This window comes from Eschrichtius robustus, chromosome 18 (assembly GCF_028021215.1).
Source record: "Eschrichtius robustus isolate mEscRob2 chromosome 18, mEscRob2.pri, whole genome shotgun sequence".
Taxonomy (NCBI): Eukaryota; Metazoa; Chordata; class Mammalia; order Artiodactyla; family Eschrichtiidae; genus Eschrichtius; species Eschrichtius robustus.
In genome coordinates this window covers 10,223,182-10,243,903 of record NC_090841.1, presented here as the reverse complement: position 1 = coordinate 10,243,903, position 20,722 = coordinate 10,223,182, and the positions used below count along the sequence as shown (strand labels likewise).

Below are 20,722 nucleotides of genomic sequence, written 5' to 3'. Positions count from 1 at the left end.
AAGTTGAAAATCATGTATATAGTTTGTTTTTTTTTTTTTAACGTGGCTTCATTTTAGTAACTATTTATGTCATAAGTTATTCAAATAAATATACCTTGTAAATTGCAAAATTCCAAAGTCTTTTTGAGTATAATAATACATTGGAGTAACACTGTGTTTGTTTGTTTGTTTGTTTTGAATGCTTGGATTTTTTAGAAGAGTATGCTATTTATATTGAGCACATTGAGAAATGAGTGCGATATTGCAACTACATCCTCTATTTTTGGTCTCTTATGGTGGTGGTGCTAAGAGCCACAGGCTTAAAAACATTTGGGGTTTTGCTCTCGTGCCTATCTCAGTAAATCTTTAAAATGTTTGTCAAATAAAACAAGTTCAGGGCAAAATGAAGCCCAAACAGGCATCCCTTAGCCCCAATGAACTTTAGCCAAATATTTGCTCATAGGTGAAATGTGAACTTACTGGGTGATCGCAGGGTACCTAGTACAGTGAAAAGCTTGTTTTATCCTAGAGGGGGTTGGGAAGCTAAATTTTAAAATAACATAAATCAAGAGTTAGATTTGGCATCATCATTTTTGCAGTAGTATTTACAGTGATTTACAGTGGGTTGAAGTTGAAAAAGAGGTGAGACTTAAGGTGGTCACTTTAGTCAATGACCGTCATTGAACTCCTGCTCGAAATCCAGAATACCGAGGACAGGACAAAAACAGGGAGCAAAGGGTGCAGAGAACCGTTCTATAGATGGGAGAGGAATTGAGCCAAGCAAAAAAATTGTACTTAGAAAGATGAAATTGAGAGCGGTGTCAGCATTTCTGACTTGAGAAATAGCTATGAACTGGGCACTATCCATAATAAGGGCACCAATATACAGTAGGAAAGACAAACAACAGGTTCTATCCTTGTTAGAAGGAGGCTTGTATACAGCAGCCAGGTAATCAGATACCAGTGTCCTGGAGTACTAGTGCTAGACTGGCCATCCAGGTGCCAGCCAGAGGACTGTGTGTGTTTGGGTAATTTGAAAGGATGGCTTATAGCTGGAGTTCCTTCCTTTCTGTCTTCCTCCCTTCCTTCTTTTCTCCCTCCCTCCTCCCTTGCTTCTTTTTTTATAACTAAAAATCAGTTATATCTAGCCATTAAATATTAGTGTTAAAAGTTAAAGCCACTTTGGAGATTCCAACCAAATTATAAATGTACCTGCTATCACCTCTTGTGAATATACTAAGGAATTTTTAAAATCTTGATTTGTAACTCTTCCTTATGATTTCTATGAGGCATCAAGCTATTTCTGATGTTAATTTTTAAACAATAAAAAGAAAGGAAATGAAACATTTTTGAATGACAAAAAAGAAACATAAATACAAGGTGTGGAATCATTGGCATCTCCTGGACAGGCCCTAAGCATCTGTCCTAGTATCTAGTCACAATTAGTCTAAAAAGGAAACACCAAATGTCACTTCATAGTCTTGAACCTAGAAATCAAGTTTAGCCTGAAAATAAATACAAATATGTAAGGGATTTATGGGTTTTGTTATTAAGGCAAAGGATCTTACCATGTGTCACTTTCACGGACTCACGGACTAGTCTGATGGGGGCAAGAAATTTCTTTATGGAGAGAACATGGAGCCAGGAAACCTTCCCCCAGTCAGCATCCCCTCATTAAAGTCTGGATAACCCCAAACTGCTTTTTAAATGCATTTGATTCTCTAAAACTGAGGAGTAGTGAAATAAATCTGTTCAGTCAACTGAGATTGGGTTTATTTTCGGGGTGGGGGGGTTAGGTCGAGGAGAAGGGACAGAATTGAATCCTTTTCAGAAGAAACTGTTTCACTATCTTAGTTTGTGGTACGTATTGAAAGTTGGATGCTTTCCGTGAAAACAAAAATGGACATAAAAGACAAAAGAGTTTTTGAGTGATATTTAGAGTGAAGTTGATTATGTGTGTGTAGGAGCAAAGCATCCCCAGAAACCTTTTTCAGAATTAACTTTTTGTGTGCATTTTGATTTTTCATGTGTATACTCTTATGACTCATTCAACATTCATTATTCCATAAATACTGGCCAGATACCTGCTCTTTTCCAGGCATAAGGGGATACTCTTTTCCAATCATGGGGGATTCAATGTCAAATAAGGCAGAGGTTCCTGTCCTCAAAGTGTTACAGTCTCAACCAACTAAAATTATGTTTCCTGTTCACATTGAGGACACTCTGCACCAGACATAGGCCAACTGAGGCTCTCCTGACTCAACATGAAGCTTCCAAGGTCTCCTGGGCACTGGCACATCCACTGGTGGATGGAGAAGGACAGGGGGTGGTAGATCACATGGCAGGTCCACCCACGTGCCTTTGTCCAGACCTCCTTCACGTGGCCTACCTCCAAGGGAGGCTGGGAATCATAGTCCTTCCTCCCATGTGTTTGTTAAATACTTAGCTTATCTCTGCCGTAATATTATTTTAAAATTCTTAATTAAAAAAAACTTTATCATAGTAAAAATATCCTTCTAATAAAAAACTGACCTAGAAAGCTGACTCATATACTACGTCCAATTTATTAATATTAATGACAAATAAGGAGGTGGTTCTCAATAAAATAGATGCCTGTACAACCACTTATTTTTAAGCAGGTCTCAGATTTGCCCCATCAGACTTTTCATAGATGTGAGGTTGATGAATTTGCTTTTTATTTCTTTTACCCTCCATCCTTTCTGAAGTTGCGCGTAAGCAGTAGAACGGTGAAGAATGGAATCAGGATTTTGGAGGTAAATCAAGCAGTAAAAAATGCACAACTCAGGTCATTACTGTGATGACGATCATTTATCTCCTAAAAAAACAAGAGTCGGCAGTGCTCAGCAACTCACTCTAATATGGATGGAGAGGGACTCCTCTGCCTGCCTTCCAGGCAGCCCTCTCCCTCCCAGTCCTTCTCATTGCATGCCCCCAATCCCCACCCACCCCCCAGTTTGAGGCTGTTACAGAACGGGAAGTTCAGCCACAAGTTTAAAGGACAGGAAGTGATTCATGATTCCCCCAGGGGTCAGGTGAGTGGGTAGTGAGGGAAGGCTGGGAGAGAGAATTCCAGATAGAAAAGTAGCCCAGATGGCAGAGTGACCAGGGCTGGAATTTCAGAAATGACAATGACATCAGCATTAGGGATACTCCCCCACTTTCCCAGATGAGCATCTCGAAGCACTGCTGTGAATTGTTTCCCTTCTATTTTCACAGCATGATTGGAAACAAAGAGGTATCAATATGAAGCCTAAAATGAATGATTGTAAATCCTTGGAGCAGAGTTTCATAGGATGTTTCTGGCAGAATTTATTGGTAATTTAGGGCTGTCTGGGTTTTGCTACTAGAAACCATTATGCCAAAGAGAATTTTAAAACCTAGAATTCGGTAAACCTAAGAGGTATGGATTTGTTTTTGTTTTTGCTTTTTTTTGCTGTTTGGGGACTATTAACCTCAAATTTGCTAATACCATTATTGTGTTATAAAATAAGTGACATTATGGAATATGTAATTAACAATGTACTGTTTAGACTCTAAATAGAAACCACACTTGACAAAGAGGAGAAGCATAGAACTTAAAGCAGTTATGAACATGAACCCATTAGTACCTACAGGATATATGAGGGTACTTTTTGTACCAAGAAGGAGGAAGTCTTTTAGAAACATCATCTTTGCTACTTGTTGTCAACTGTGGAATGTTTTTAAACTGTATTTATGTTCTTTTTTAAAAATTATTTATTTATTTATTTATGGCTGTGTTGGGTCTTCGTTTCTGTGCGAGGGCTCTCTCTAGTTGTGGCAAACGGGGACCACTCTTCATCGCGGTGCGCGGGCCTCTCACTATCACGGCCTCTCTTGTTGCGGAGCACAGGCTCCAGACACGCAGGCTCAGTAGTTGTGGCTCACAGGCCCAGTTGCTCCGCGGCACGTGGGATCTTCCCAGACCAGGGCTTGAACCCGTGTCCCCTGCATTAGCAGGCAGATTCTCAACCACTGCACCACCAGGGAAGCCCTGTATTTATGTTCTTTAAGGACAAATAAAAGATTTGGAAGTTTCAAGAAAAAGATTAACCATTGGAATTGTAACTCTTGTGCTCTTCCTTCATGAGTAGAGAGTTCTGTTCGCCACTAAAAGACTGTTGATAATGTGAGTAAGTGGAACATACTCCACCTTAAATTTTGTTCTGCTTAGGGGTTTGATTCATAAGAAAGCGTGTGGTTCTTTCTGTTCCAAATGCAATTGTGCCTCCCTGTCACTGTACTTGGAGGCTGTGATGCAAATCCCTGGTGTTCCTTTTTTACTGTGAATGAAAACAGTGGGGAAAGGAAGTGTGGAGGTTTGGAATCTTTGCTGATGCTTCACAGGTCACCGGGGAGCAGTGAGGTTCTTCCTCTCTGTCCATGGCCGGAAGCATGAGAGAGGACTTCATTTACTCCTCGCTCTAAATTTCTTGAGCCTCTGTGCTGGAAGCTTCCTCAGTTCGTAACGCAAACATTAATCAAGCCCCTTTGGGGTGCCGGGCACTTTGCTGGCACAGGATATGCAAAGACCGGGCCTGTGGAGGGAAACAGAAAAGCAGAATAAACCAAAAATTCCAGTGCCATGGTAAGTGCTGGGCCAGAGGTACACAGAGGGTGCCAAGGAGAGATGGGCAGAACCTTACTTACCTGTGTGGCAGGAAGCAGGTGGTCAGGAAGGACTTGGCAGAGAAGGTAAAGTAGAGCTGAGAATTAAAGAAATAGAGGGGGAAGGAAGAATAAGGATTAGCTAGTCAGATCAAGTGGGAGAAAGTCATTCTAGATTTAGGAAAAGTACCTACAGGGAACAGAGGACGGGAGTGGCGGGAGGCTGCAGTTTTAAGGAGCTGGGAGTTAGTACTGCTGGCATCCAGGGCACGTGCCCAGTTGAGATGCAGAAGGACACGCCGGGGACCCACGCTGAGCTCAAGAATCGTATGCTGTTCTTGGAAGTTTGCATTTTACTTTGGAAGGATTTAAGAGTCCTGAAGGATATTAAGCAGCAGAGCGAGTGATCAAATTTGGGTTCTATCTCTGAAGTTATCTTTGAAGGACGTTGGTTGCGTTCCTTAATAAAATGCACAACTTGCCTTCAAAACATGAGATCTTCTTCTATTTTATAGAAATATATTTAAGAAGGTCTTTGTTTTCAAGCCAGCATCCTATGTTGCTGAGCAGAGATTCTACCTCCATCCTGTGATCTAAGCTCAACCAACCGTCAGCTGTCCATTGCCTGTGTGTCTCTCAGTTCGTTCTAGTCAAACCCCTGGGTCCAGTAGTGTCATCCTGTCTCGAATGGAGTTGGCATTTGCCCAAACCCCACATTTTCTAGTGTTCAGGGAAGCTGTTATTAAAAAATAAGATAAATCTAATGATAAATCATCTCTCTAAAAGTGAAATTTCTCTTTTAAATTTACATTTGAGTCCCTTCATCCCCCCAGAATGTCCACGATGGTACATCTTGGAGCATCGGTTTTCTTAAAATATGAGGGAAAGCTTTTTGTAGTAAATAGGGGAGGGCATGTTTGATTCGTCCTCTATATAGGTGGAAATGTGAAATAAATTCATGGAGGACATCTGTTTATTGTCTTCTGCCATTTGAGTACGTCAGTGGGGAAATGTGAAAAGTACTCATTTCAGTTGATAATAAAAGCTCCAACTTTTAAGTGCCTGCTCTTTGTCAATTTACGTAATTCATTTTGTCCAACATTTGTAAACACAAAGTAAAGTGCAAAGCCTTGTGCCAGGGACCAGAATTGCAGCAGTACACAAAATACCCTTCCTTGTTCTGGAGTTTCTCTCACATCCTTCCAGCTGATCTGAAGAATATCCATAACATTATGCACATTTTCTGGATGAGGAAACGGAGACTTTGAGACGTAATGAGGTTTGTTCAGGGACCCCCTACAGTAATCCCATGCTCTATGCTGCTCTCCACTGCTACACTCTGGGGGCGTTTGATCTCAACTTGCTGTCTTCCTTCCCATATCTGTTCTGTCCTTTGCTTTATCCATTAAAGAATTTCATCCTTCCCCCCAGGTTACTTTCCTGTGTCTAGAGATGAACAAGGGCCAGTAATCATCACCATCATAATCAGTCACCAGCCATACCCATGTATGAGCTTGTCTTTCTGTTAGTTATTGACGGTAGCCATAACAGCTACAACCACCACAAATTGTACTGAGTCCCTACTGTTGACAAGTTCACTGTGCTCAGACTTTAAGTCTACTAAGAGATGACCATAATAATAGGTCAAATAACAATTCAAGATAGCCAGGGATCATGGAAGGGTAGAGACCATAAGTGTTAGAAGGGTTTAGGGAAGGCTCCCTGGAGTAGGTGTCCAACAAGCTACCTTTGCCAGGAAAGAGAAGCTTTAACTAAGAATAAAGGGGACCCAACTAAATCTAGTGCCCAAAAGAAGGTCACCTCAGTATATCACACATTTTCCCTCTGCTCCTGAGAACTAAAATAGTCATGGCTGGGTGTAGTTACATTTAAAGAGAGGGGATTGCTCGACTCCATTTCTCTACTCTAGTGTGTAGAGAGGCATTATTCTACTCTGACTGGAAGCATACCCACTTCCCCAGGGGTGCCATCATGGACTGACTGGATGATTCCCTTGGAGGAATGAATGGGGCAGCCTCGGGGAGTTGGGTATCCTCCAAGGCATATGCAGGGAGGTCTCGGGTGGTCCAGACTAAACTAGGCTCAGACTTGCTCCTGAGGGGACCTAACCCTTTTTGCTCATCACCAGAACTACCCTCCTTCTCCCAGAGTCGTCTATATTGGAAATGACTCTGGACCAAATCTGACTTCCCATTACTATTCCAAATCCACATCTGGAAGACCTCTAAGCTTCATGAGATTTCATGTCATTGATTTGTTATTGATTAAGACTGGGGCTGGCACTTAACCCATCCTCAGCTCCAGCAACAGTAGCAGCAGACTTAAATGAAATAGAACAGGAAGGTGTGAAAACCCAGCATGTGCCCCTCAGCCTCCTTCAGTCAAACCAGGAAAAAAGAAAGAAAGCAGGAGAGCTTTTTCAGGGGCCAGAGGTACCTTCGCCAAAGACCTTTGACCAGCAGTATGTGCAGGTCCTTTGCTGGGAATAAATAAAAGGAGCAGCAGTCCATTCTGATTTGGGATGAATGCAGAGCAATGTTGGTGAAAGATGGGTACCCAAGGGACACCTGGAACAGAAGCAGAGTTCCTCAGCTCTGCCACATTCAGCATATTTATTTAAGGAAGCTTGCATTGAACACGCACTGGGTTCAAGTGCTCTGCCAGGCACTAGAGGTGCAAAAAGTGAATCAGGCAACCTCTGCCCTTGAAACGCTTGTAGTCTAATGGAGAGACAGACGTATAACAAGAACATTTCAGTCTAACCTCGTAAGGACTATAATGTACAAAAGTCCAGAGAGAGACAAGCTAACCTGGGATTCAGTAAGTGATGTCTTAGCTGAATCTTGATAGAAGACAGATGAGTAAGTCAGGAGAAAAAGAAATAGGAAGAATGGGACAGACAAAGGAGAAGAAACAGCCCAAGGGCAAGCGTGGAACATGAAACAGCACCATGGGACTGACAAACTCCCTGCCGTTCCAGCACCTGGGCCCAAACTGGGCCATGAGCCCCTGGAAGTAGGCAGAGGCCAAGTGAGGGAGGACGCTGTGGGCCAGGGTAATGGGCTGGTACTTTGTTCTTTGGGTGACAGGGAGGCATGAACGAGTCCTAAGGAGAATGATCATACCTGTGTCTTAGGTCAGGAAGGCAAGAACTGAAGCAGGAGCACCTGTTAGGAGCACCTGTTAGGAGTCTGTTGCAGTAGTCTCAGGACATGATGATGCTTAAACTAAGGCAGAGAGAATGGAGGTGGGCCGATAGAAGTTGGAGAAATACATTTAAGAGGGAAACTAAGCAGGTCTTGGGGTTGAGTTTGTGAGAATATGAGGAATTCAGGAGAGGGAAGGAGTCTAGGAAGACCAGTTGTCAGACTCTTAGAACTGGACTCAGTTTATTCATTGATTTAACCAGATGCTTCTCATATAACAGAGTGTCATCTGAGGCAGTGTTCTTTTAACTGAGGGTAATGAAGTCAGCTAATGGGTATACCTAGCAATTTTTAATAGAAGAGAAGAGAACAGAAAAGGTCAGGTGGCATTGCATATATATAAAGAGTAATTATTGTTTTGTGAAACTTTGTTTCAGTCTCTGAGTATGAGTGCGTATGTACATGCTCACAACTGTTAGTAGTATATTTCTAAAGACTGTGGTCAAAACATTTGAAAGTCTTATGATATTCTTTTTCTATGCTCATGTCTGGTTATTCTCAAGTATGAATGAATATGTCCCAATCAGGTTTGTTGATCTTAAAAAGGGAGAGTGATTCCTTTGTGAAAAAACAGGAAAATCTTTTCACGCTCTTATTCTTCCAAGACTAAATCTTGCAGTAATCTCTGGCCTAGGAATTCCCAAGGATTCCATGCAGAGGGAAGGGAAAGGGATCGGGAGCCCGTAGAAGTGACTCTCCCAGTCCGTGCTGGGACCATGTCAAATGCCCTGCCCTTCAGAAAACATAGGCAACATTGAGATCTACAAAGACAGTACTGCCCAAGGATATAAAACCTTATTTTTTACAGGGTTTTACTGTTTGCAAAGTACATTCACAATACATGTTCCCATATTTACAACAGCCCTGTGACTTCAGAGGGAACTCACGTATCTGAAAAATGTTTTAGGTGTTTATTGGCCTGTAAATATTTAAAACTATAAATATTGAATATTTTCCTCTTAATATAGCCCTTCACTCTTTTAGTCAACATTCATTTGCAAAGCTCTGGGCTAAGAACTGGACATGCAAAGGTACAGTCTGTTTTCCAATCTGGTAATGTGTACCTGCAATATTATAATTTAAGAGGATACAAAAATCCACATATTTATTTAAGGATGCTTTCAATTTTACCTGTGATATGTTTACAGAATATATGTGCACCTATATACGTGTGTGTGTGTGTGTGTGTGTGTGTGTGTGTGTGTGACAGAGAGAAAGAAATTATTTATCTCTCCAAGTTCCAAAGTCAAAAATTGATTGTCTACAGGGAACAAAGCAGGAAAAAGATGGCCCTCTTTTAAGCCTCCAAGGGTGCATAAAGTTTTCGCTTTCTTGGGCTAAATGTGAGTACTTTAGTGGTAAAATAAGTGAATCGGAATTTGATGAAAGCTATGTAGCCTCAGCAAATAAAGTGCCTATATAATAATATTTGCATACAAAGAAGTTCCCAGGCCTAAGCTCTTTCTAAAAACCGTGGGTTAAGGACCTTTAATTTACACATTAGCCTAAACAAGACAGACTTTATCTCAATTAAAATGTATGTGTGTGTGTGTGTGTGTGTGTGTGTGTGTGTGTGTGTGTGTGTGTGTGAATATGTACTCACTGTTCCTCGTTTTGGAAAAACAAAAGGTTCAAAGAGGATTGCTTTCTAAATTTTCTCTTCACCATTGGGTGTAATGTGAGCAGTCATGAAGCATTCATTATAATCATTTTAAGCATAAGAGCAAAGTATTTCTTTGCTTTTAGATGTAAATGGTTGAAGTATCTGAATGGTATTTGAACTATTCAATAGTTTCCCAGTTGCCTCCTCACAAAGCAGATCCCTGAAAACACACCTGGGATGTTTTGAATAGCGGGAATGACCTTGAGAGGAAGCCTATCTGGGAGACTCGTGATCTCTTGAGGCCAATGACCTTGGGCTCCACATTAACCCTCAACTTCTCCCAGTTGTCAATCCACAGGAAGCCCATATCCCTTGCTCAAGATTTACTTATTTGTTCAGTTTTTTTTTTTTAACATGGAAAAATAATCTTCTGACAGCATTTCCCTTAATGAAGGCTACATGTCTGATACAGATTTCTTTCCCAGGCCTCTGATGTGTTTGGTATGTTTAAACATATCTTTGCCCTTGAGATCTTCACATACCAAGCACATGATTGCTAATATTTTACTTATTAACTGGTAAGCACATCATAAACTATAATCACAAGACTGTCTTCCCCAATCTGATGTTCATATCCTGAAAGTAGCAGCTGGTGGAGGCTCTTACTACCATTTTCAAAGTGTCATATTTCATTTATGATTCTTATTACATCTTGTTGAACAGCATTGTATGGTGCAAAGCATGGCTTCCTGTGATACAACATTATTTAACGGAAAGAGTCTAATGAAATCTAATATAGAATGAAAAAATGAATTGCCTGTTGGATTCTTCTCGTAAGAAGAATCTGTGTGAAGGGTGGGTATTTGGCCCCTAGGCCCTCCTGTAGGCATGCTGAAATTAATCCATCCAAGGTCAGGAGGTAATGAGGGGTGGAGTCAGTGCTTCTAACCGCTGTAAGCCACGTTACCTCTTACATCCAGTTAGTCTGGTATGCCTTCAGATAAAGGAACGTTTTCTAAACAAATTGACAGGCTCTTTTAAAAAAGTTAATTCATAAAACTAAGTATGCGCATTCAACAAGAGAAGAAACTTGTTTTATTTAAGTAATAGGTATGCCATTAGTTAAGAGCAAAAGGAAATCAGAATGTACCTTCATTCTGAACTCTCCTTTAAGGCAAAACATTAACCCTGCACAAAAATAAAACTGTTTTGTCCTAAAGAGATTCACTCTTGGTGAATTTGCTAGTTTTCGAATTTGGGTCACATTTTGCACTTGATTATTTAAAAGGTTTTAGGAGTCTTGTAGACTCCAAATATTCATCTAGTCATTAAAACAAGTTGGGGAGTTTTTCTTTATTTAGTCTAGTTTATTTGTTTTGTTTTGTTTTTTAAGTGTAACCTTGAAACTGCAGCAACACCCGTTAGAAAATGCTAATTACATAAAGTTTTGAAATTCATCTTGGAAATTATCTAAATACATATGCAGGAGGTCAAAGACAAGCAGAACAGCTGTTACATAAAATCTCCACTTTCAAAATACCAAGAAGGAAGAGGTGGGAACATGGTCCAAGATCTAACCTCAACTTTGAACTTCCTGACTTGTGTTAGTTTAAGATATCCCTGTAGCATCATTTAAACATAGTTCTGGTGTGTGAATAAACTTCCACTTGGAATTTCCTTTTCGAAGTCTGCTGAGAATATAAATCAAAACCATATGAGATGCATCTTAATCCAGAATGTAAAATAATATGAGAAATATCAACCCAGAAGTACGTTTACCAGTATGCACATTCTGGCAAAATTCTTTATTTAGAATGAAAGCCTCCAGAGAACTGGATTTATTATTTTTAACCTATGATTGTGGAAGCCTAAACTGATAAAAGAAGGTGCTTTTTAAAATAATAGCAGTAGGAATGTTATTCAGCCAAGTAGAATGTTTGAGAAGGACATCTGTTGGCTTGGAAAGAGGTTCAAAATGCACTGTCAAGTGAAAAAGCAGATTGCAATTTTATTTAAAGATGATATAAAATAGGTAGTATACTTGGCTTAGATACATGTACACATCTTCATAATAAAAGAATGAGAGATTACGTATATGCCAACAAAATGTTACTCGATCTCCAGATGATAGAATGAAAGCGATTTTTCTTTCTTTTTTCCTTCTTTCTTTCTTTCAGGTGTTTCAAATCTTAGGTTTAGATTTTGATTCTCTTCTGTTTGATTTCATTTAAGAGGAAATTTTAAGTCGCTTTTATCGCTTATTCAACTCTGTTCTTAAGGGAAATAATCCTTTTATACCTGAATTCAGTGAGTATTTGGGCAAGCATATTAGTCAAGACCATCATTAATAAAAATTGTTATATGTGCAAAGCTAGTCAGGTAATTAAATTACATTTATATTGTACAAGAGTTAGAGTTGCCTGGACCCCCATTTAGAAGTAGTCATGTGTTTACATGACACATAGTTCTGCCATTTCCTACTATGTTCTTAAAATCTGGAGAGATCCAATTAAGATTTTATAACAATAATTACTGAGGCCCAAAGAATTCTTTAAAATTAGAAGTTATCTACTATCTACAAATTGAACTATTAGAAGATTTTAAAACTTTTATCATGTTTTAAACTTTTAAAACTTTTTTATAGTTTATATAACTTTTTAAAACCAATTTGATTGCATTCATGATGTATTTATGGGGTGCTTTAGTTGACTTAATATCAGTAGGCCATGTGGTAGATAATAGTGTGACACAAATCAATAATGTATCACTGTGTTTGATGAAAAAGGGGTGTTCCAGCATACAGGTTGTTTTCCACCTCTTCAGTTGGGAGTTTAATCTCCCCCCACCTTAAATCAGATAAAGCTATTTCAACTACCTGTATTCATTTTAAATTGCTCTCTGTAAGGGATATATAATGTCAGTGTCTATTAATGATTTACAAAATAGAAATCCCAATATTTAGAGAGCGAACCTCTAAGCTCAATGGTCTCTTTGGCCTTGAAGAACATGGAGAAAAATGAATCCGTAGCTGAAGACCTAATAAAAACTTAATTTCTTGAATCTGCCCTGATTTTCTGGGATAAGTGATATATCTTTAGAAAATCATTCACAGAACCAATGCCACTGCATAAAAGTAGAAAGTATTCCAGAAAACTGGCAAAGACACATTGAAAAATTATCATTAAATATTTTAAAATAAAACACACACACATACACCATCAAGTTTTTATGTATAGTCGGATAGTAAAATTACACTTGAGTTGTGCACATCTTATCTTGGGATTAAATTAAGCAAACACAAGTTTTGACTGATCCAGGTATTAGAGTTGCTAAGAAATTAAATGCACAAAGCCTTGAGTTGGGAGTCAGAAGCTTTGGTGATATTGTATCTTGCCGTGCCAGCCCTATGAGGAGTGAAAGACTTGAATAGGGTCTGTAGGATTCTTGTAGTTATTTTATCCAGAAAGATCTGTGCTCCTTCTGATGCCTGCATGGAACAATTTTCCCTGATATCATGAAAGCTTCTGGTGTAATTGCAGTACCCACAATTATAAAAGAGTTGGGCTAAGCAGCTGGAATAGCAGATAAGCCTTTATAAGTATAGACATCCAGATATGTCTGAAAATAGATATAGAAGGGGTTTTATTCCCTAAAGACATGAATAATTCTTTTTAACATTTAAAGAGTAAGTCTTAAAGCAATATAGGATAGAAGAATACCTGTCCAAAACCAAGATACCTGACTTCTTAGTGGAAGTAGGACTTGTCCAAAGCAGTTGCTCTTCCCTGGACAAAAAGTCATGGGCATGGCACAGTGAATACACAGGGACCCTTCTGATGCTGGCAATTTCGCTGACCTTGTGGACGTTAGAGCTTCTGCTCCTGAGAGCCAACATCAAGTTAGCTGCCATGGACTCTTATTCTTCACCTTTCCAATAGAAGCCAAAGAAGCCAAGTGAGAGAGAGAAGCCATCTCCAGAATCTTCATACCCTTGTCCCAAGAAAGGTTCCTCAAGATTCTGTTATCTTGGTGGGTCAATATGGATGTACCTTGGCCAAGGGAGACAAATTACAACCCTCTTTCTAATTGTCTGAATCAGTTCTGTGTTCCCCTACCTTGCATTTCAGTTGCATAACTGACTCCATCCCCAAGAATCTCTCGGGATTTAGTGGTAGGCAGTGGCTCCACAACCTCGCAAGGCTGGGGATGTTCATGTGCTTGTGTATGCATGCAGCCTCCCTGAGAGATAACGCAAGCGCCTGATGGGAACAATCTGTACCAAACGAAAGGAGAGAATAAAGAGCTACCCTGCCTCGTGGAAAACTGGAGTCAAAGCAATCTGGTCAGAAACTATTTGGCTAGTAGAACATATATTTTCTGCTTTCTTTTTCTTTGAGATTGATTGCAGGGGTGTAGGGGAGAGGTTTGTGATCTTTGTTCTTGTTTTCATACTATTAGGAATATGGGCATGGAGAATAGTATTTCTATTCCTTGTTCAGTTGCAACTGAACTTTTGATTTTCTGTGATGTAGGTGAGAGAAAAAGTGTGTGTGTTTGTAATGTGTGTGCACACACACTCATGTGTGGATCCATGTGACAGATGAGCGTGAAAGAATTGTTTACATTTTAACATTTCAAACAGGCCAGGCACTGTAGGCAGAGAAGCAGAATTCCAGGCAGAAATTATTATGGAGACTGACTGTGTTCCTTTCTGACACACTAACGGATATCCAGGAACAGCCTTAAGTTGAAATAAAAGTTTGTAGTGCATCCCTATGCTTCATCTATAAAAGGCACAGCTGGCAGCTGTGCTAAATTAGCTTAAGCTAGATTATGCCACTGTAACAAGTTGTCCCCCAAGTTGTAGTGGCATAAAGCAACAGAAGTTTATTGCTTGCTCACATAACGTGTCAGCAGCTTCTCTGCTGTGGCTTTGTTCCCTGTGTCGTCATTCCAGGACCCAGGCTGAAGAATAGCCTCTGAGACATACCAGCCTCATGGTCAGGGGAAGGGTAGGAGAGCTGGCAGAACTAGGTGATGGCTTTTGAAGAGTTTTGCTTGAAACTCGCATTCATTACTTCTGCCCACGTTTCGTTGGCCAGAGTGGGTCATATGGCCAAGCCGGACAGCAGTGGGATGGGAAAGTACATGCTTCCCAGTTGGATGAGAACTGCAAGTTCGCTGACAGCTGGAAAGAGCAGGGACTCATTAGGAACGTATTAGAGTGTGTGTGTGTTTTCATTATAAATTTATAATTATATAAAATATATAATTTTATTTAGAATTTTAAATTTATGGTTGTGTAAAATTTATGTATAATTTATGTTAAATATATTAAAATATATAATTTAATTTATAGTCATATTAAAAATTTAATAGTAAACAAATAATAAATTATATATATTATATGTTTTCCCCAAAAAGGCTGAAAAAGAGAGATTAAAAACAACCCTTGAGTGACTAAGAATAGACCTTCTATTTAGGTGTAGAATTTGCTTGATTTTTTTTTCACTCTAATAGAAATTACTTTTAAGTGGCTAGATTTGCTATGAATCCAGCTTGCAGAAGATACTTCACAACCTGAGAAATAAGGCTAGTGTTAAGAATTGGTGATGGAATAGTATGTCTCAGCATGTCTGTTACTCTTGCTTTCAGGAAAACAGTACACATAAACACAGCCATGATTCTCCATCTTAAATGAGTACAATTAGGTGTCCTGAGGATATATACATCTTCCTATTTCTTTCTTCTATAGTTATATATTAGCTGAGTGCAAGAGATTTTTCTACACATCAGAAAAAAGGTTGCCTTAAGTTATGGGGAGATAAAATGGCTGTTTATCACTTGATTCACTGATTTGAATGTTCAGAGATTAATAATCTTAAATTTCTAAAATAACCTGTATTTTAATTCTGTTAGTAACTTAGAATATCATGGAAATAAAATGTTATGCACATTAGAAAATAATTATATTTGGTATACATTTAAGACTCATTCAGGCCTTTTACACATTGCAATAAATGTATTATATAATTCAAAGAATGCAAAAAGATGTATCCTGTTGCCATGACATGGGATCTAAATCAAAGCCTATTGTTACTACAAAACTTGGCGTTCCCTCCTGAACCTGTGATTAGGGTTATAAAGCCCTCCCGGGAGAAGGATGATGGTGGTAGTTCATGGGCCTACATAATATTAATGCTTGCATCATTCTCATCCACATATGGACGGGATGGATACTCTGGCACTGGTTTTGACAAATTTGGCCTAGCCTGTGGAATAAATACAGCCTATGGAATAAACACAGCTTCAGTAAATAGGGACTTCACTTGAGAAATTTCATCTGAAAACAAAGGAGTCATTTGTCTGAAGAAGTTCGTGAATAATGAAGCTAACTCAGCCGTGCAAACCATCCTAAGCCGACAACCATGAGCCTGTTGAAATGTTAATACCGTGGATATGCTTTAATAGTGATAATTGCATCAACTGCAGACATCCTGTGGTGGTTGAGTCACCCATAATCTTTCAGAAGCAGGGTGCCCACCATGTCAGCCAGATTAAATGAAAAAAACAAAACACTGTTCTAAAGCCCACCTTTCTAAATCACGTGGAGATCCATGTTGTCTTTCGTTCCCAACTTCTCTTGAGTACTTTGAATGAACGTTTAAGAATGAACGTTTAAGACCTACTTAAATTGGAGCCAGTTTGTTCATTAAAATTCCAGGAGATTTGTAAGAAGAACATAAATACATATGCCTTAAACTTTCCACGGTAGGGCTTCCCTGGTGGCACAGTGGTTGAGAATCTGCCTGCCAATGCAGGGGACACGGGTTCGAGCCCTGGTCTGGGAAGATCCCACATGCTGCAGAGCAGCTGGGCCCGTGAGCCACAATTACTGAGCCTGCGCGTCTGGAGCCTGTGCTCCGCAACAAGAGAGGCCGCGATAGTGAGAGGCCCGCGCACCGCGATGAGGAGTGGCCCCCGCTTGCCACAACTAGAGAAAGCCCTCGCACAGAAACAAAGACCCAACACAGCCATAAATAAATAAATTAATTAATTAATTAAAAAAAAAAAAAAACTTTCCACGGTAAACCGGGTTCCTTCTAGCCAGCTAATTTTCTGATGATAATAATACTTAATTTGGCCCTAATTGGAATTTTTGGTTTAGAAGAAGAGTGTCCCTTAGAAAGAAGAGTGTCCCTTTGGGTATTTAGAAAGAAGAGTATCCCTTTGGGTTAGCTATGGGAAAAGTATTTGCTATGCCGAGAATAACGTAAATTTTAAAAAAAAAATGTATTTAAATGCTTAGGTAGGAGAACACACTGTTCCGAGTACTTTAGAAGCACCAGTTTAAAAATTCAGTGAGAGAGTAACAAGAAAGGAGGCCTGCAAACCTGGGTGGTAAATTTGCTGCGCTCAATCCAACGCCTTACTTGACTGAGGCCCTCTGGAGCCTTGTCCACCTGACTGTACAAACATCGAATGATATTTCCTTAAAGAAACAGCTTGTAAATCTCTTTTAACTCACATAGACCTGCAGCCTTCTCCACAGTCAGACTGTGTTGATGAAGCCCTACTGAACTGTTTTCTCTTGGCTACCTTGATGTTGTCAGCTCAATTGGCAGTATTCAAAAATTAGGTATTTAAAAAATAAGCATCATTCTCAAAACAAAGTAAATTTTCCATATTTACCAACAATACCGTGATATGGGAAAATATTCACAATGTATTTTGTTATATGCAGAAAGTAGTCAACCAAAGATATTTCCATCACTACCAGTTTGACAAATAACATATATTGAATTATGTTAACTAATGGGACAAGAGTTGACTTTTTTTCTTTCATTGTGCCTTTCTGTATTTTTACAAGTTTTTAACACTGAGCATATGTAATTAAGAAACATGATAATACTTTCTAAAACCAGTGTCACAGGCCATGGTAATTTCCACAGTGACTTCATTCTCATGCCCTTTGATGTGCAGCAACTCGGGCACCCAATGAGACAGCCTCCCTCTGCTGTGTCTGTCTCTGGACAGAGGTCCGATCATAGTCTAAGGATGTAGGCAAGGCAACTGAGGCAAAGTGAGTGACTTTCCCCCAAGTAGAATCACAGAGATGTGATGGAAGAGCATGCCAAGCGCCAAACTGTCTTCTTTATTTATCAATTGAAAAGGTTTGCTTGGCTTTTGTGCAGGTCAAGCTACCAATTGAAAAACTGAATATCTCCCTTTTCAACCAGTTGATTTCAGCCCCCAAACAACAGTTGACTTAATATCCCAAAGCTCCGTGGTTTCCTTGGACTTAGGGGAATGGGTTCTCTTAAGGAGCAGGTCATCCATGTGGGTGGTGGTGATGGGGCCAAGGAATGTGGTTGGAGGGGACCAGGCGTGTCAGCCCCACCTAAACCATGTAGAAGTGGCTCTGTTATCCGAGCAAGGGGGGAAGGATGTCAGGCAAGCAAAAACAGATACTCACTCTAGAGTAAAATGGAAATGATTTTTATATATAATAATTACAAAAATTCTATTGAAATCCTATCATATCCGGAGCCAAACAGACTGAATTTTCTCCAGTTACAATGTGGTAACCATGGTAGAGATCAGTAGGCCAGTCTGTCAAGGGCATTCTCTGGTTTCTCCCCACACTTAGGTTTGCTGCAGGAGACTTGCAGAAGGTTGGTGCTTTGCCTTTTTAGCCCTGGAGATGCCACAGGGCCAGGTGTGGGTTGGAAATGGGGAACAAATAAAACTGTCAAAATGTGATTTGAATGGCCCTTAAAGCCTTTACATAATTTTGTGCTGGCTAAGCAAGAGCTCAGTGGAAAAGAGATTTTCACACTCTCTCAAATGTCATTTAACTCTCATTATGAAGGCCTTGTGAAACATGACACTGGCAGTAATGATTCCTTCTTACTTCTCCAGGCATTTTGGCTGTTGCATGGGTAATACGCCCTGGGGAAAACATTAGCATTTGGCTGACAGGTGTTAGTAGGGGCTGTGGGGAATCAGTAGGAATCGTAAGGCTCTTTTTATTTCCAACTCAACTTGATGGGCAAAGTCACATTTGATAGTGGTTAATTGTGCTCCATTATTTTGTTTGTTTGCTTTGTCACTAGGTGGTTTTGCCCTTAAGAGTAGGGAGAGTGTGTTTGGGAGACATTTCAGGAATAGAACAGCAAATTGGGTGTGGAGAGTGATGGGGAGGGGCCATCCACCGTGGCTGGGATGTGGCTTCTTCTCATTTATTATTTACTAATTGCAGCTTTTGTTGTCTTTTGCCTGGGAGACTTAAAAACAAAATGCCAACCCATTTTAAAAAATCAGCTTATTTGAGAGTTTGATTTACCTGGGTTCTGGTTAAGGTTTGATTATTTATGTTTATGTATGGGTAGAGTTTCAGCTCATTATCTATGTTACTCTTATGAAAAAACAAAACGAAGTTATCTAGGGAGCCTTTTAAATAAAATCTCCCAGGCTAGCCTGAGCCCTCTTCCATTGCCCAACCAGAGCCTTAGTTTCAAAGAGAGTCTTTCCATGAGGACCCCTGCTGCCCACCTCTCCCCCAGCTCTCTGTCCTTCTTACCACAGCATCTGGTGGAGTGTATGCTCCTTTACAAGCTACTTCCTGCTCCCGTTTGAGCTTGCTGTGTGGCAGAGCTCCTGCCTTCCAAGTCGCCCCCATTTGTTCTTCGTGATCTGTCTCTCTGGGGCTCTCCTGCTTAACAGTATATTTCAATAATAGTAAAAGCAATAATAAAATAGAAAAAGGCATACTATTCATGTAGTTCACATAACAGAATTCTGTGCTTCTCTCTAAGACTTGCTGACTCATAACTGTTTAGAGCATGTCTAGAAATTAGGTATTTTCTCATCACTAGCCACTGTAGTTTATTGAAGAAGAAAGCAAATCTGAAGCTTGAAATTTTAGAAGGCAACAGCCTATCTTTGACTCGGGAGTAACTCACATTTTCTCCATGTTACAGTCAGAATGTGCATTTCCTACTTCCCCTGAAGTACTTGTGCAGTTATCAAAGTGGAAGCCTTCACATAAGGACTCTCAAATGAGTACTAAATAAAACTTTAGAGACATAAAATAATTGCCCTTTGTACCTTCCAAAGGGAAAACCCAAGTTAGCCAATACAGTACAATCCAGCGAATTCATTTTGAACTGCACTTGTGGGTCTCACCCCTCCTCATAGAAATGCTTTTATTTCCAGCTTGGTGCCCTAGATATTTCTGAGTGATGTGTACAAGGCAGGAATGAGACCTATTAGGTCTGTGCTGGTAGTAAGTATGTAAAAAAAGCCCTCATGTCAGAGAAAAAACCCAAGATTTAGAAATCATCAGTCTCTGGAATGACAATGGATTAGGGGATGCCAAAAGAAGCAGGGACTCTGGGACAGGGGCCACCACAGGCTCTGTTTCCCTGGATTTAATAACATATCTCAACCCATATCCAGCCAGATCAGTGGGACGGGGCTTGGGGCTTTAGGCTTTTGCTCTTCCCTTTGGAGCCTGTGGATGATCTGGCCTTTGGTCTGTTTTCCTAACATAGACCAGATAGCTCTGTCACATTGAACATTATGCTGCAAAGACATTGAGCTTTCAACGTAGGTTGTAGTCTCTGGCCCACTGCTGATACTAGCGTGGATCGTTTTTATGCAGTGATCCCAAGAGCACCTGGTACTCTCCAACTTTGGCTACAGGGGAAAACGAACGTCAGAGTAAATGGAAATACAGTGACCTGACCGGGCTCCCTCCCAACAGCAGAGGAAGAGGCCTGGGTAGAGACCTGTTATAATCGGCTGTTTAATTTTGTTTGGGGAAACTGGACTTTTGACAGACGAACTTCTTTTCCCCTGCATTCATATTTATCTAACAGAGTTGTGGTTGGGAAATGATCCAGGATCCACGAGGTCAAAAAGTGACCTGGTTCACATACTGTAGGCTCTCCCCATCTCCCTCCAAAGTTCTCCAGGCAGGTGGTCCCGTGCACTCTTGGTATGTCCATACCAAAATTGGTCACCCAAAGGACATATCAACCTCTTGGGTTTGGCCCTCAGAGATTCTAGCAGCCCCATCAAACACGTCTCAATTCCAGATAACCAGCTTTACTGTTCCATGCTGCACTCTGCAGCTTGAAAATCATTAGAATGTGCTTGATGAATGCACATCTTATTACAGGGCATTTGGAATTAAAGCCATTAGTAAAATTAAAGAAATAGTAAAACATTGGATTTTTGTTAATACCTTCCTTCATGAGAA

The 20,722-nt window shown here is 40.1% G+C and overlaps 1 protein-coding gene across 2 annotated transcripts in view; it reads left to right on the top strand.

Annotated features, from left to right (window-relative positions):
• Window positions 1-20,722, top strand: part of STARD13 (StAR related lipid transfer domain containing 13) — a 220,722-nt gene that overhangs the window by 131,537 nt on the left and 68,463 nt on the right. The window lies entirely within an intron of this gene.